Here is a 15,965-nt window from a genome sequence, read left to right as displayed (position 1 = left end):
TTCATAAATAAATGTATCAACAACATTTTCTACCAGCAAAAATATACTCGCTTACTTTAGGTATTAGCGATAACTCTTAAGTGCCCACAGCAGGGCGTTGTGGTTTGAATGTGAAATGTCTCTCCTAGACTCCTATTTTTGAACACCTGGTCCCCAGCTGGCGGCTCCGTGAGGGAAAGTCATGGAATCTTTAGGAAGTGGCTCCTCACTAGAGGTATGGGTCACTGGAAGCTGTATAGGGAGCCCCTCCCCCAACTTCCTGTTCACTTTCTGCTTCTTGAGTCTAGGCGGAATGTGACCAACCTGCCCCTGCCTGTTGCCATGTCGTCCCTGACATGGTGGACTGGATTCCTCTGGAATGGTAAGCCAAAGAAGCCCTTTCCCTCCTAAGTTGCTTTTGTTAAGGTCTTTTGTCACAAAAATAGGGAAGAAAGCTAAACCACAATAATACACAGTCTTCTCCATTAGACAGCAGCATAAATTCTTCTGTCTGGTCTCCAAGGACACATGATACAGTTACCTACAAAGTAGAAATAAATCATAACAAAAAAGAAAGGACAGTACAATGAAAACCACTATTGGAAAAAAATTAATAATGCTGAATACACAGTGGCCTACAAGTCACAGCATCTACCCCATCTTGTTCGACAGTAAAGGAACAAATTTCCTAGCATAAGGGAGGAAGTTCTTCGATCATCTGGATGCCGTATGCTCTGTTCCTGGAGGAACTCTCAGCTGCTCTTCCATAGTCAAATCAAATAGGCAATGAGGAAGAGAATCTTCCAGGAGTCACACTTCTTCAGCATCTTCTTCCCTTATATATTAGTAGGGCCTGAAGAGAAAACAAACAAAACAAAACAAAACAAAACAAAAAACAGCTGGGTGGTGGTGGCGCACACCTGTCATCCCTGCACTCGGGAGGCAGAGGCAGGCAGATCTCTGTGAGTTCGAGGCCAGCCTGGAGCAAGTTCCAGGACAGCCAGGGCTGTTACACAGAGGAAACCTTGTCTCCAAAAACAAACAAACAAAAAGCAAAAGCAATGCTCACTTAGACAACAATAACTAGTTTTTACCAAAAACAGTTGTGATCTCCTTCTGTTGTGTAGAATTGTTGCTGTTAAGTATCCATCTACCCAGGAACTACATTTCTTAGCCTCAGGTTAATCTTAGTAGAGTCATGTGATTATCTCCACTGGAAGTGATGATTGTCACTTTTACCCAGTGTGTTTAAGAATCAGACACAATGAGGAAAGGTGCGTACTGCCAAGACTGAAGACCTGAATTCAGTCCTTGGAACTTAGATTCCTACAAATTATTCTCTGACCTCCACAAGTGTCACACACACACACACACACACACACACACACACACACACGCACACGCACACGCACGCACGCACGCATGCGCACACACACACACAAATAAATGTGTAACAATAGTTAAGTTAGCCTTTCTTAATTGTTTCCTAGCTTCTGGCTGCAGTGAAGGTAACTTTGAAGAAAATGGTGATCAAGAGCTCTGTTCTTAAACTTTTATTTTTATTCTATTTCATGAGTTTTTTGCCTGCACGTATGTCTGTGTACCACTTGAATGCCTGATGCCTGAGGAGGCCAGAAGAGGAGTCATGGATGGTGGTTAACAGCTGCTGGGAAACAAACCCTGGTCCTCTGCAAGAGCAGTGAGTGCTCTGAACCTTTGACCATCTCTCCAGCAAGATACTAGACTTTTTTAAAGTGAGGACTATGTATCTACCACACTTCAGTCCTCAAGCATCAGTAGTTCCCATCATGGTACTTATGTTCGGTGTGAGTAGCCTGCCTTTGCTATCTAGATTTAGTGTACCTCTTACAGTACAGTTTGAAGTCTTAGGAAGCCTCCGGTGTTTGCATGTGACCAGTTCTGTAAGGGGAAGAACCCAAAGCGGAGTGTGTGCTGTTGTTCAAGCTGCCGTCTTGACTCTAGATGTTATTACTACTTTCGTATTTAGCAATAGACCTTGGTAGTCTCCCAGTGTGCTGGCCTCTAATTTGCTTTCTGCCTGAGGACAGTTTGGCAGTGTTCTTTTAGGGCTTCCCCAGTCTTTTATGGCCCCAGATTATTGAAATTTCTGTCACTTTTATTTTACTCTGTAAGCAAAAAATAGTCACTCATTACCAAGTGATTTCTTTTCTGCCTTAGGTAAATCAACCTCAATCTTAAATCTAACTCTCTCATAGGGCCTTATTAAAAGCTAGGAAGTAATACCTAATGCTTTCTAGACTCTAACCTTTAAACAACAATTCCTTTTATATTTAATGCTTGGTAGGCACATGTTCTGAATCCCAGAGTACAGGAAGTACTGATTTAACCTATTGCTTTGCTATATTGAAGTCCAAGCTCAGTGTAGATGAAGTCTCTTCTGGACCAACCAGTTCAATAGTTTGAATTTCTCTACTAATCCCCACTCTTGATACCAATTGATGAATCATTAGACATATCTTAATTGCAAGTGACAAAATGAAAGGACACACTACAAACTGGCTTTGGGGGGCGAGAAGTGTTGGCAACTGACTCACATAACTAAGAAAAAAAAATCTAGTGATATATTTAACTTAAGGCACAGTTTGCTTCAAGGGCATAAGCAATGCCATTAGAATTTTATGCCTTTTCCTCTCTTGGCACTGTGCTCTGAGTTGGCTTCCTTCTCAGGCTCCATGTGGTGGCTCCTGGCAGCTCCAGTTCACATAATCCTCACTGTTAGCAATCTCGGTGGAAGAGCACACATCAGTGTGCTGCGTGTGCCAGTGATAGTCTCTTCTTTCTCTCGCCGGCTCTGATTAGGACACACGGAACAACCCAGTGATTCAGAGCTGATTTGCGTGGCTACTTTCCTTAAGCGAGGATTCAACACCACCTAAAAGACACTGAGAGAAAAATCAGACCATGATTCTCAGGAAAAGGGTGAATAAATACTGAGTGGCAAAACAAAAACAAACAAACAGAAAAACAGCCTCGTCTCATTAGATAGCGACGTCTATTTCCCAATGTGTTGGTTTTCCCTCCTTCACTGGACTGTCAGTGTCCCAAGAGAAGGCTCTCACACTGTTCTGTGTCTTAATAGTGCCAACCCAGGAGGCAGACCTTGGAGACTAGCTGATTGCTGTTTCTCCTTATATTACTAGAGAGGGCACAGTAAAAGAGGATAAAGGTAGCCCAAGAAAGGAACAGTTTCCAGAGGTATGGGAAGGGCTGAAGGAATCCACAAGGAGTGGTAAAGCTCTTAATGACTGGCAGCCTGGGAGGCATAAAGCCTAAAGGAATGGGAAGAGAGCTTTAAGTGGAATCCAGGAGAAGCTGTAGCTGGGAAGGAGATGTCTGACAAGAGCTGTGACTATAAATAGAGAAATGCAGCCAACTGCCAAATGTGGTCCAGCAAAGGACTGGGGAGAAACATTTGTCTTTCCCCTCTATCTTCTAAACTTCTGTTGGAACCTCCCATGAGCTAAACCCAATCAGAAACCAGAGGGCTTTAGCAATAGACTCTGCAGAACCCAGCTTCCCGCAGACAGCAGGGCAAGTGGGATGTAAAGTGGGCCTGGAAGAACGAACAGGAAATGAGCAGTGCATCTGTCTTGTCCTACAGAGCAACTCCAAGTCGGAGGACTCCCTGTTCTGTGCCGATGATATAGAATGGATATATCAGGGGAACACAGTTTGATCCTTTTCAACAAGTTAGTTAAACCCGTACCTCACGTGGTTTAATGTTATTAACATTTTAGGATTTTAACCTTCATGGATTCATACATGGGAAGAAGTCTTCCGTGAGGCAGTGTGGTTAAAATGCTATCACTGCTGCGCTGATAGGAAACTCCTCGAGAATATTATACCTGGCGATCCATCAGGCAGCATAGCTCAGCACCTGTCAGAGAGTGACAATCTTGATAAATGTTTGGTGGTCTTTAAAAACGATTGAATGAATAAATTAAAATATTTGATGCCAGAAGACTGTAAAGAGAAAGCTAGCCGCATTTTCCTTGTTGGAGCTCTGATGCTCAAGAACGCTACAGTATCTCCCGTCCTGTCTCCTGAAGTGTGACTCTGGTGTCTTAGTTGTAACCGAGGCTTGATCTCTTACAGGAGATGGAATGGCAATAAACAGTCCATCTTCAGCAGTAACATGTTCCATAATGAATTGTCATGCTAATAAATCCATGAAGTCCATTTCAGTTAATACTCCATTATGTTTTTAGTCTGAGAGTGGGTTTTCCTCGTGGCTGTGCCCTTCAGGTTTAAAAAAATAAATACACTTGCCTCATTATATAAGCTGGTATTATGAAGTGCCAGTCTAAACTTTTTTTTTTAACGGATTCAAGTTATAGTCAAGCTAAAAATGCATATTCTTGTTCTTTGGCAATCTTGTATATATATGCTCCTGCTTTCATGTATATCAGCATTCATGTATTCATTCAACAAACATGGTAATGTAGGTACCATGTGCCACACATAGCCCATGCCCTTATGGGGCTTATGTCTAATGCAATATTTTCGGAGTTAAATGAGACCCTGAATTAATTGTCTAAAGATCTGTAAGAATAAAGATTCTGCTTCACAGAATCTGGGATAGTCAACTAGAGTACATTTCTAACCACGTCCTGAGCGAAGACCATGTTGATCTATGGACTACACCTGCAGAGCAAGGGTGGATTTATCGATCCTCACAATAGTAACCTCATCAACACTGGATTTTTGTGGTTGCTGTCTGATTCTGTTTTCATATACCTACTGTGCAAAATACTGTTATACACATTACAGAAAATTTGGGAAAGTCACTACACAACAGAAAAAAGCTAGTTTGGCACATAATTATGGTTATATGAATATTTAAATAAAATATTCAGAAAAGGCAAAACTGCCATAACAAAATTAGATGGTTGGTTACCTGGGCTAGAGAGGGATACAGGGATTAACTGTAAATGGCTAAGAGAGGTCCTATTGAACTGATAATATATATATATATATATATATATATATTTTTTTTTTTTTCTATATATATATAATATATGGTTTTTCGAGACAGGGTTGCTCTGTGTAGCTTTTCGCCTTTCCTGGAACTGACTCTGTAGCCCAGGCTGACCTCGAACTCACAGAGATTTGCCTGCCTCTGCCTCCTGCATACTGGGATTAAAGGCAAGTGCCACCACCGCCTGGCTTGATAATTTTTTTTAAAACAAGACTACTATAATGGCTGCACAGCTTGATAGACACACTAAAATTGATTGAAATGAATAAAAGTTGTAAGTAAACACCTCAATAAAACTCCAATAATTTTGATACAGTGTGAACAAATGCAATAGAAACATGTAGTCTTGGCCCCTATTGACAGGGAACTGGAACTGATAAAAGCTGATTTACTCAGTCATGTAAGTAGTTAGTGACCGCATATTAATCTGTCCTATAGAGACAGAAGTCTTAGTCAGAAACCTAGCTGCTAAAGAGAGGTGCGTCAGCAAATTGATCCCCTTTCACCAAGATATTTCCCATCTCTCAGAATTGCCACTCTCCCAGAGACAGAGCTCATCCTAAGTTTTGACCTCCTGGAACTGAAGTACCCCAACTACCAGATGACAGGTCACAAGCTGGGTGGCTTCTGGCAGATCCTTTGGCTTCATCAGAGTTCTTAGTTTCAAGCAACAACAACAAAACCAAACAGTCCTATCTAGTTTAGTAGCTAAGGAGTTGGGCAACTCACACAATCCTGAAGACTGAGAATCAAGCTCAAAGCTGGACAGCTAAGAACAATGCCCATAAGCCATGAACCGAAGGAACCCAGTGAGAGGGTAGCTGAACGTGCTAGATTCTGCCTTTTAATCCAGCACGATTTGAGGAACTCAATCTGGGCATAAGTGCATTGTTGCAAGAGAGAAGGCTGGCTGGCTTTTTCCTTTGTGTTCCTAGTTCCTGCTGAGGCCAAGCAGGTGCTCCTGACTAGGGAAAGGTAGACTGTTTACCTAAGTCTAGGCTGCAAGGAAGGATGGTGCAGGGATTAAATATACAACTTCTACCATTGTTTTTCAAGGCCCACATGTTCAATGAATTCTCCAAGCTCAAAGAATTCAGATGCCAGACTACGAAACAAACCAACAAATAAAATCCCCCCACCTCCTAAATTGGTATGTATTATAGCCATTCACAACTCGCGGTCCATGGACCACTCCCAGAAAATTACCTGGACGCTTGTTAGAAGGAGGGTCTGGGCTGGGGAGATAGTGCAGTGGGTCAAACGCTTGCTTTGTAAGCATGAAGACCTGTGTCCGTTCCCCAGCACCTCCACAGAAAAGACGTCAGGCATGATGGCACAGGCATGTAATCACAGCACTGGCCAGGCAGAGACAGGTAGATCCCTGGGACTCTTTGGCTAGTTTCAGGCCAGTGAGAGACCCTGTCTCAAGTAATAATAATAATGATGTAAAATAAAATAAAAACCCAAACCCCCAAAACAAAGAAAAAAACAAGACAAGACAAAAGGCCCAAGGGAATGGCATCTCAGGATCGATGCCTAAGGTAGACCCATGGCCTCCACCTGCACTTGTGTGTGTGTGTGTGTGTGTGTGTGTGTGTGTGTGTGTGTGTGTTTATACACACAGAAGAAAGGGCAGAATCTGGGAGGTCTGTTCCAGAGCTTCAGGAGTAAGACCTGCCAGCTAATAAATACCCAAATGCTTTACGAAGTTTGAGAAATGTTCTGTTATGGAACATACTTTTTTTTTTAAACTCTCAAAAATCAGTTACCATTGTGTCCTGCTCATCCACAGAACTGTGTTTAATGCAGGAAATGCAGCTAAATTTGAGATAAACAACAAATAATTTTAAAAATTAGAATGTTCCTTGGAAGCTGGGCATACTGGTACATGCCTTTAATCCTAGCACTTGGGAGGCAGCGCTGGGCGGACCTCTGGGAGTTCAAGACCAGCCTAAGCTTATAGTGAGTTCTAGGCCAGCCTAGTGAGACTGTCTCAAAATAAAAGAAAAAGAAAGAAAGAAAGAAAGAAAGAAAGAAAGAAAGAAAGAAAGAAAGAAAGAAAGAAAGAAAAGAAAGAAAGAAAGAAAAGAAAGAAAAGAAAGAAAGAAGTTAAAATAAAATGAAGAGAATGTTCCTTGGAGTATTGGGGGGCATTCTTATACTAAAATTTGTTATCTTTCTGAAACTGAAAATTAAATCAGCATCCTGTATTTTATCTGATAGCTGTATTCACTCACCAAACCTTTTCCTTGTAGTTAACACAAATGAGTAAAAAGAAAGGGATGTTAATTGGCCACAAGAATGTGTTGATATCAGTGTTCTGTTTTGACCTAGGAGACCCTAAGTTTCATGAAAGCTGAACATGGAATTGGCAGTTTCAAGCCCACTTGGAATTCTGCTCAAGCATTTCGTGCTTGTGACTCCTTTTCATTTGAAGGGTGAATGCAGAGTGAGGCGTGGTGTGTGTGTGGCCAGAGGACAACCTTCTGGTTTGTCTTTAGGTGCTGTCCTCCATTTTGTTGCTGTTGTTTTGAGCCAACGTCTCTCGGCCTGAAACTCACTGAGGACGCTAACACGGCTGGCCAGCAAGCTCCAGGGATCTGCCTGTCTCCACCTTCCCAGTGTTGGGGATCACCACCTTCTTTACATGTGTTCTGGGGATCTGATTCAGGGTCTCAGGCTTGCAAGGCAAGCACTTTTCATTGACTGAGCTACCGCTAGCCCAGGGTTTTTAAAATACACCTAGTAAAAACAGAATGATGCAGAGAAGAGTAGCATGGGCCCTGCACATAAAAGACATGCAAATTCATGAAATATTCCATATTTTTTGTAGGTACCACCTTCTCTCCCTGTTTTATCAGGGACAGTAGGGCCATTACTTGTTCCAGTCTGAGGCTCTCTTTCTGGCTTTCTCTTGGAAGTTACTGGTTTTTTTTTTTTTTTTTAAGAAATCCTTTTCTGGAAAATAATAAAATACACCCATGAATTGCAAGTAATTTAACTTAAAGAGTTTTGATCAATAACATGTTTATTTTACAGAATTAGACTATAAGCTAGTAAGGAAAGGAAATGGTGGCAGTCATTTCTGGCTTAAGTCTTGAGACTGTTAGAATTTCATCTTCTTTCCTAAAGAAAGGAGTTGCTTGGGGGCTAAAGAGAAGTTGGCTCAGTGGTTAAGAGTGGTTAAGACTGCTCTTCCAGATGACCGGAGTTTGATTCCCAGCACCCACATGGCAGTTCACAGAGTGTAACTCCAGCTCCAGGAATCTGATACTCTCTTCTGGCTTCCAAGAACACTGCATGCACTTGCATGGGCATACGTCCAGACAACCTATGCACACAGAATAAAAATAAATCTTAAAAACATGTTGTTACCTATGCCCAAGAGTTTTAGAAAAAAGTGGTTTGCAATTCTCTCGGAAAGAGACAGATAGTGCTTTATATCAATCAGATTAAAAAATACTACACCCCAGGGGGCTGGAGAGATGGCCCAATGGTTAAAAGCATTTGCTGCTCTTGCAGAGGACCCAGGTTTGGTTCCCAGAACCCACCTTGGGTGCCTCACAAAGGCCTGTAACAACTCTAGCTCCACGGGATCTGATGCTTCTGCTCTCTGCAGGCACCGGCACTCATATGCACAGACTGTCACGTGACACATGCACATAATTAAGAAATAAGTACATAAAAGGAACATCACATTAAGAAATTATAGAAAACTGCTATAAAACATATACCGATTGCATCTATTTAGAAGGTAGTTTAATTCGCTTTAATGCTTAACCATCTAATTCAACCAGCCAAATAGGACATTTGGGGTAGTTTTGGGAGTGACTTTCATTTCATAACTCTTTGTGTAGTTATAAGAGTCACTTGCCATACACTTCAGCATCCTCTCACCAAGCCTTATTGTATTCTCTTGGCTGATGATGACACATCCAGGGATTACAGTCACAAGAAATAGAATATCCTTAGGGACTGGTAAACGTTAGTGACTAAACATACGCACCTTCCCTCCTCCCTAGCCTCCAGAGGTTTTATACCGTGCTCATTGCCACTCTTTAGTGCGTTATTTGCAAATACCATCCTAGAGAGGTGAAGGATGTATTTGCTCTTGCAGAGACTGGAAATCAATTTGCAGCACCCATGTCAAGCAGTTCAAAACCATCTGTAATTCTAACTCCAGGGGAATCTGATGCCTCTGGCCTCCACAAGCACCTTCACTCTCACACACACATTTACACACACACACACACACACACACACATAATTTAAAAAAATCTTTGATGTACAAATATGTGTATAATTTCATTGTGAATTTTACTAATTCTTGATCTTCATCCAATTCAGCAATGTCCGTGTGTGTTTTTCATTGGCGTTGATCATTCTGTTTCCTATTTATTTGTTTGTTTGTTTGTTTATTTATTTATTTATTTATTTGTGTTATTATTTGTAGGGCTAAGGATTTGATCTAGGGCCTTGTGCATGCTAGCCAGTGCTTTTTCACTAAGCTATACCCCCCATCATCTGATGTTCTAAAAATATTTTTCTATTTTAAGGTTTGTTTTATTTTATTTTCATTTGTGTGTGTGTGTGTGTGTTATGAATTTGTGGATGTGCAGATGGATGCCTGAAGAAAGCATTTGATCCCTTGGAGCTGGAGTTACAGGCAGCTGTGAGGCTCTCCATGTGGGTGCTGAGAGCTGAACTCTGCTCCTCTGGAAGAGCAGCAAGTGTTCTTAACTGCTGAGCCATCTCTCTAGCCCCTAAAACAATTCTTAGTAGCATGTTTTTCATTTTGCTTTTGTTTCTTGGATAGCTGAATATGCATATTAGCCATTTGAAGTCTTTTTTCATGAATATTCTGTGATGTGCTTTGTCATTTGCACAGTCTGTCCGCTGTGTGTAAATTTTTGCATCTGTTTAATTAAGAGAACAACCAAAAATCGTGGACCCATTTAGACACGTTGAGTGAGTCAGTTTTAAGAAGATTGCGCTGCAGTGCAGACAAGTAGCTCTCACTTGAGCGTAAGTCCTCTTCCCCACCCCGGGGTCTCAGGTCTTACCTATTAGCTCATGCTAATTAGCCCAGTGTTTCAAACAGTTCTCTTTCTCCGTGTCTACCTCTCTGTAAATCAGTTCAGTTCTACAGATGGAGCTAAAAGCAACACAGTTGATATTATTGATGGGCCATCAACATTCTTGTGCTCTGTCCTTCTGGCACCAGTACTCTTTGAGATGGTCAGGGACAGAAGACTGATGTGTGGTGAAGAGACCCTTGTTTCTCTGAGAGAAGATAACAGATCCTGTGGGGATATGCGTATGATTTTGATTTCTCATTAGCATTGTGAGCTCCAATGAAGTGTGACTGACAGTTACATAAGTCAATACAATAGCACTTGGGGAGAGCCAAGTTTCAGATACTTTTTTTTTTCCTTATAGATTAGGGCTTCTGTTCTTTCAGAACTCCCTGGGAAAACAAATCAGAGCTGTTTTGATTCAAGAAATGAATGCAATGAAGCTACATTTCTAGGAAAACTATCGTGGCGAAAAGGGAAATAAAACGCTAAACTTATTGATCAAGTAAAACATTCCAGGAGGAGATGAAAGCACATCCTAGACACTAGCCAATGCTTCCATTTTCACTTTATCTGTGGTTCACGTCTTAGGTAAAGACTAAAGGCGACTTTACAGGTTTACAGAGCAAAGAACATTTAGTACCAGAAGCATTCTTCGTGAAGTGTTGGGAAGTATGGACCCCAGCAGACAAATAGAAGGAAGAGGAAGAGAGTAGCCAAAGATCCGAGAAGCCATCAGTCAGTTCCCTCCACTATTACCTGACTCTCATTCCCAACTTCAGAGGAAGTCGGTGTCTGTGAACAGGAAAGACATCAGCGGGCTGGAGAGAAGGGGCAGTCAGTGTTCACCAAACAGCATGAGAGCTTCAGCTGGCCCCCAGCATGCACATAAAAAGCCAGGGGTGGTGGTGTGTGTCTGCTCTCCCAGCACTGTGGAGGTGGAGACAGGCAGATTCCTGGGGTTCACGGGCTGGCCAGCCGAGGTGCATCAGTGAACCCCAGATTCAGGTGAGAGACGCTGTCCCAGAGGAGATGCATGGTATGTAAGGAACAACAGCCAAGGTTGATCTCTGGCCTCCACGTATGCATGCACAAACGTGCCTGTGCACCCGCATGGATGTGCACATACACCCACAAAATAATAATAACAAAATAAAACCTGACCTTTGTTCTAAAAAGAGATGTAAAATTTTCTATAGTGTTCTTTTATCATACTCCTGAATATAATTCAAAGGCTTAAGGTGACATATTGAAATATTAGAAACAATAAAATAATCCTGTAGGCTTATAATGCAGATAAAACTGGAAAAATTATAGTAAATGCATTTGGAGAAGAATGTGCCAATCACCAAAATTTCACGTATAATCGCATGAACATGCTGGTGTGGTGAAATGGGAAATCCAATGAAGAGTTCCAAGATGGAACATTCCTGAGGAATGTGAGGACACTTGTTCCTTCACTTCTCTAAAAAGAAAGCATGGATTATTACAAGAGTTCTCAACCTGTGGGTCGCGACCCCCTCAGTGTAGCATATCGGATATTATTTACATTACAACTCCTAACGGCGGTAAAATTACAGTTGTGAAGTAGCAACAAGATAATCTTGTGGATGGAGTCGCCACACTTGAGGAATTAAAGGGTCACAGCATTAGGAAGGTTGCGAACCCATGGATTATTAAGTGCAATTTAAAACATTAAGTTAATCAAACCAGTTCAAATGACCCAGGGAACCGAACTTCAAGAGAAAGTAACCTGCACTGAAAATACAATTCTTATCTAATTAGTAAAAAATACTAAGGGACTGTTAACATTGGAAAGGATTTTTTTTTTTTTTAATTTGCATGTTTTGAGACAGTCTCATGATGTAGCCCTGGCTGTCCTAGAACTCCCTGTGTAGACCAGACCAGGCTCCTTTTAAACATACATACACATATAAATGCTGATGCCTGAGGAGGCTAGAGGTGTGGGATCCCCTGGGAGCTGGAGTTACGGGCAGTTCTGAGCCAACCCATAAGGGTGCTGGCAAGCAGCAGACTCAGGTCCTTTGCAAGAGCAGTATTGACTCATAACTGCTGAACCTTCTTTCCAAGGCCCCAAGATATGTTATTAATATAAAAGAAAATCAGAGCCTTCACCCTTGAAGACTTCTTAGCTGAGAGAGATGTATATACACATTGAGAGTGCTGACTATGTATTTCGATAGTGAATGTTAAACAGAAAATTGACTTTAATGGACTGATTGTATGTAAAATAGCAATGACTTGTGATAGAAAAAAAAGCATTATGTAATCTCAGATGTCATAAGGGCCAAGCTATTGCCCTTTTTCTTTCCAACAGCAATAACTTTGGCTTTTACCAGCTATTTGGCTAATCCAAATGCACTTGTATTCCTGTCTGCAGCACTGTGGGATCGTGTTAAGTACTCTTGCTGGTGGCCTCCATCTACTTAAGGTAAATATGACCTGGTAGTTCAACTCCATTATTCTCCCTGTAGTCTCAGGGTTCCTACTATAGAGACAGAGTCTCCAGCTCTAGCATACACCAGACCACAGGGAGCCCCACCTCAGACTCAGTCGGAGCCCAAGAACCTGCATTTCTGATTAGTTTCCAGGTGACAAATTCCAGGTGCTATGTGTCCATTTTAGACTTTTAGTCCTTTGTAATTTGTCTTCCTTTGTGTTCCCTTTGGAAGCCTGAAGATCTTTCCTCCCATTCAAGTATTAACCAGGCCCAACCTTGCTTAGCTTCCAAGATCATGCATGGTTCAGGATGTGGAACTGAAGATTTCCACTTTACTTTGCCTTGTGCTCCCCCTTCCCTTCTGCCCAACTTTCCTCCCTCCCTCCCTCCCTTCCTTCCTTCTTTCCTGAGACATGTATTTTTTTCTTTTCTTTTCTTTTTTTTTTTTTTTTGGTTTTTCGAGACAGGGTTTCTCTGTGTAGCTTTGGAGCCCGTCCTGGAACTCACTCTGTAGCTCAGGCTGCCCTTGAACTCACAGATATCCGCCTGCCTCTGCCTCCTGAGTGCTGGGATTAAAGGCATGAGCCACCACCACACATTACATGCTTTTGTGTACATCTGTGGACATTTTACAATTTTTAATTTTGTCATTTTATGTGTATCGATGTTTTGCTTGCATATATATATCTGTACACCTCTTCCATGCCTGATTCTCAGTGGAGGTCAGAGGATGGGGAACGAATCCCCTGGAACTTGTAGGTGGTTCTGAATCACCATGTGGATGCTGGGAAGTGAACCCTGGTCCTCTGGAAGAGCAGCCAGTGCTCTTAACAATGGAGTCATTTCTCCAGCCCTGCGTTGTAGTAGATGTTTGATGAACATGTTCATTTTGTTAACTCACAATTTCTTAGATTTTTTTCATGATGATGATTTCTTTTATTTTTTTCTCTCTACTTTTTTTTTTGTATTTGAACATCCTGAAGTAAATGATAAATTACTAAATAAAAAAATAAATCCTGTTTTCCCTGTATTTTCTTTTTTTTTTTTTTTTTGGTTTTTCGAGACAGGGTTTCTCTGTGTAGCTTTGCGCCTTTTTCCTGGAACTCACTTGGTAGCCCAGGCTGGCCTCGAACTCACAGAGATCCGCCTGGCTCTGCCTCCCGAGTGCTGGGATTAAAGGCGTGCGCCACCACCGCCCGGCCCCCTGTATTTTCTATGGTATTTCATTAACTTTCTTTTCCAATATCTCTAAGTTCTCGTTTCTACTATATACTCTTGTTTCTTTTTCTTTTCTTTTTCCTTTCTTTTTCTTTTTACTTTTTTTTTTTTTTTTTTGAGATAGGGTTTCTCTGTGTAGCCTTGGCTATCCTGGAACTTGCTCTGTAGATCAGGCTGGCCTCAAAATCACAGAGATCTGCCTGCCTCTGCCTCCCGAGTGTTGGGATTACAGCCGTGTGCCACCAATGCTGGCTTCTTTTTTTTCAAGGATTTATTTTTTATTTATTTATGTGTCCCTCTGTGTGGATACCATGTGTGTTCTGGTGCTAAGGGAGGCCAGAGAGATCCCCTAGAGACAGAGTTACAGGTGGTTTTGAGCTATGCTGGGAAGCAAAGTCGGGTCCTCTGGAGAATCCATATTGTATTCTCAATACTCTTTACTTTCTTGTTTTCCTAAAAAAACCAATTCTGCCTAATTTTGTTTCATGATTGCAGTTCTCTTGAACACACACAGAGACTACACCCTGCCTCCTCTTTTTCCTTGTGCTGTCCATTCGTACCAGTCTTTGTCACTTTGTTTTTCCTGTCTTCCACGAGAAAGGCTTCCCTCAGAAGTCTGAGAGTCTTTGAGTATTTGCTCATATTTAAGAAGAAGGCATCACAGTGTTTATGATGATCAGAAGCTGAGTGAGAAGACAGGGACAGGTAATGGTGAACTTCCCTGCAGAGCGATCTGTTTAGACTTGGAGGTGTGCTCAGTGGCAGAGCCCTGGGCTTGCACATGTGAGTTCAATCTCCAGACAAAGAAGAAAGAGGAAAGAAAGAAAATAAAAAGTGCGGCGGTTTGGCCTTGAGCTTATAGTTCAGGAATTTACCATGTCCTCATCTTGTTTGTTTATAGCCTAGGGACAATTTTTGTTTGTTTGTTTGTTATTTGAGACAGGGTTTCTCTGTGTAGCCCTGGCTGTCCTGGAACTCCCCTCTGTAGACCAAGCTGGCCTGGAACTCAGAGATCCACCTGCCTCTGCCTCCCAGTGCTGGGTTCAAAGGTGTGTGCCATAACCTCCCAGCTAGTTTAAGGGCAATTTTATTAGTGTTTGAGGGAAAAACAACAGGGCAGGCAAGCTGTTTTTGCAACTACTAGAGAGGAAGGAGACGGAGAAAGGGAAGAGACATGCTTTTAAGAAAAGTGGGCAGGTTAAAAAAAAAAAGAAAGTGGGTAAGGTCAAAGGTCAGTCATGGTCATCAAGCAGCTTCATGGCAGCAGGGGAGGGGTGTGTCAGAGAAAGTGAGAAAGTCTAAAATGTCTAGAAAGCACTCTTAGACATTTGGCTAGTGTCTGAAAAGAGATAAGAGAGAAGGAAAAGGAAAAGTTAAGAAAAGCCAAGAGGCCGCAAGGCAGCGGCTCCATAAACAGGTGCCCATGCCGGGTCTTAGGGCTTTGCTTTTGGGTTGATCAGCATACATGGCAAAGGATCTTCTGCTCTTGAGAAAAATGGAAAGGTGGTGCAGGATTCTGGAAGTCAAATCGGTTGCTGGGAGCCTTAGCATAACATTCAGTATGTAAATGTTGACTTACAAGACTTATTCCCACCATCCACCAGGAACCTGTCTGTCATCTTTGTAGAAAAGGCATTTGTAGGCTTTTCTTTGGTGCGAGTGCATGAAGTAGGGAAGAGACTGACTGTGGAGACTAGAACCCAGGTCTTTTGCAAGCATAGAAAGCGCTCTTAACTGCTGAGCCATCATCCCGCCTTAACCACCGACTTTTCAACAAATGTTTATTGAAACTGCAATGTATGACGAAGTATCGGAGAGCATTTGGTTTATTTTTCTTTTCTGATATTTGAATTCATTTTGATTTTGATTTGAATGGATATTTTATGAAATATAGAAGAAAGAATCCTGTGGGAGTAAAAAGCATTGAATGTAAGATGGACAATTAGGATCTCTTCACATCTGGGCTTGGCCTAGTGTGGGGACATATGCCTGCCATCCTGGTAGTTGGGAGGCAGAGACAAGAGGAATGGAAGTTTTGAGGCCAGCCTATACTGTATACCCAGTCTCCAAAACCAACTAAGCAAGCAATCCCCCCCCCCCCCTTTGATTCAGGGTCTTTAGCTCAGGCTGACCTCCTCTGGCCTAAGCTTCTCACGTATGGGGTTTCTAGTCACTACCCCCACCCTGCCTTCTCCTTAAGTCTGAAAACAAC

General features: G+C 42.0%; 1 non-coding gene across 1 annotated transcript; it reads left to right on the top strand.

Moving 5' to 3' along the window:
- Positions 1–7,724: 7,724 nt before the first annotated feature.
- Positions 7,725–7,827, top strand: LOC131915715 (U6 spliceosomal RNA). The gene has a single exon (XR_009380376.1). It is a non-coding gene; the product is annotated as a U6 spliceosomal RNA (small nuclear RNA).
- The last annotated feature ends 8,138 nt before the right edge of the window (positions 7,828–15,965 follow it).

The sequence above is a fragment of the Peromyscus eremicus genome, chromosome 7, assembly GCF_949786415.1.
Source record: "Peromyscus eremicus chromosome 7, PerEre_H2_v1, whole genome shotgun sequence".
In the NCBI taxonomy this organism is placed as follows: Eukaryota; Metazoa; Chordata; class Mammalia; order Rodentia; family Cricetidae; genus Peromyscus; species Peromyscus eremicus.
Note: the sequence above shows the minus strand (reverse complement) of the source record. Positions and strands in the feature narration are given on the sequence as shown.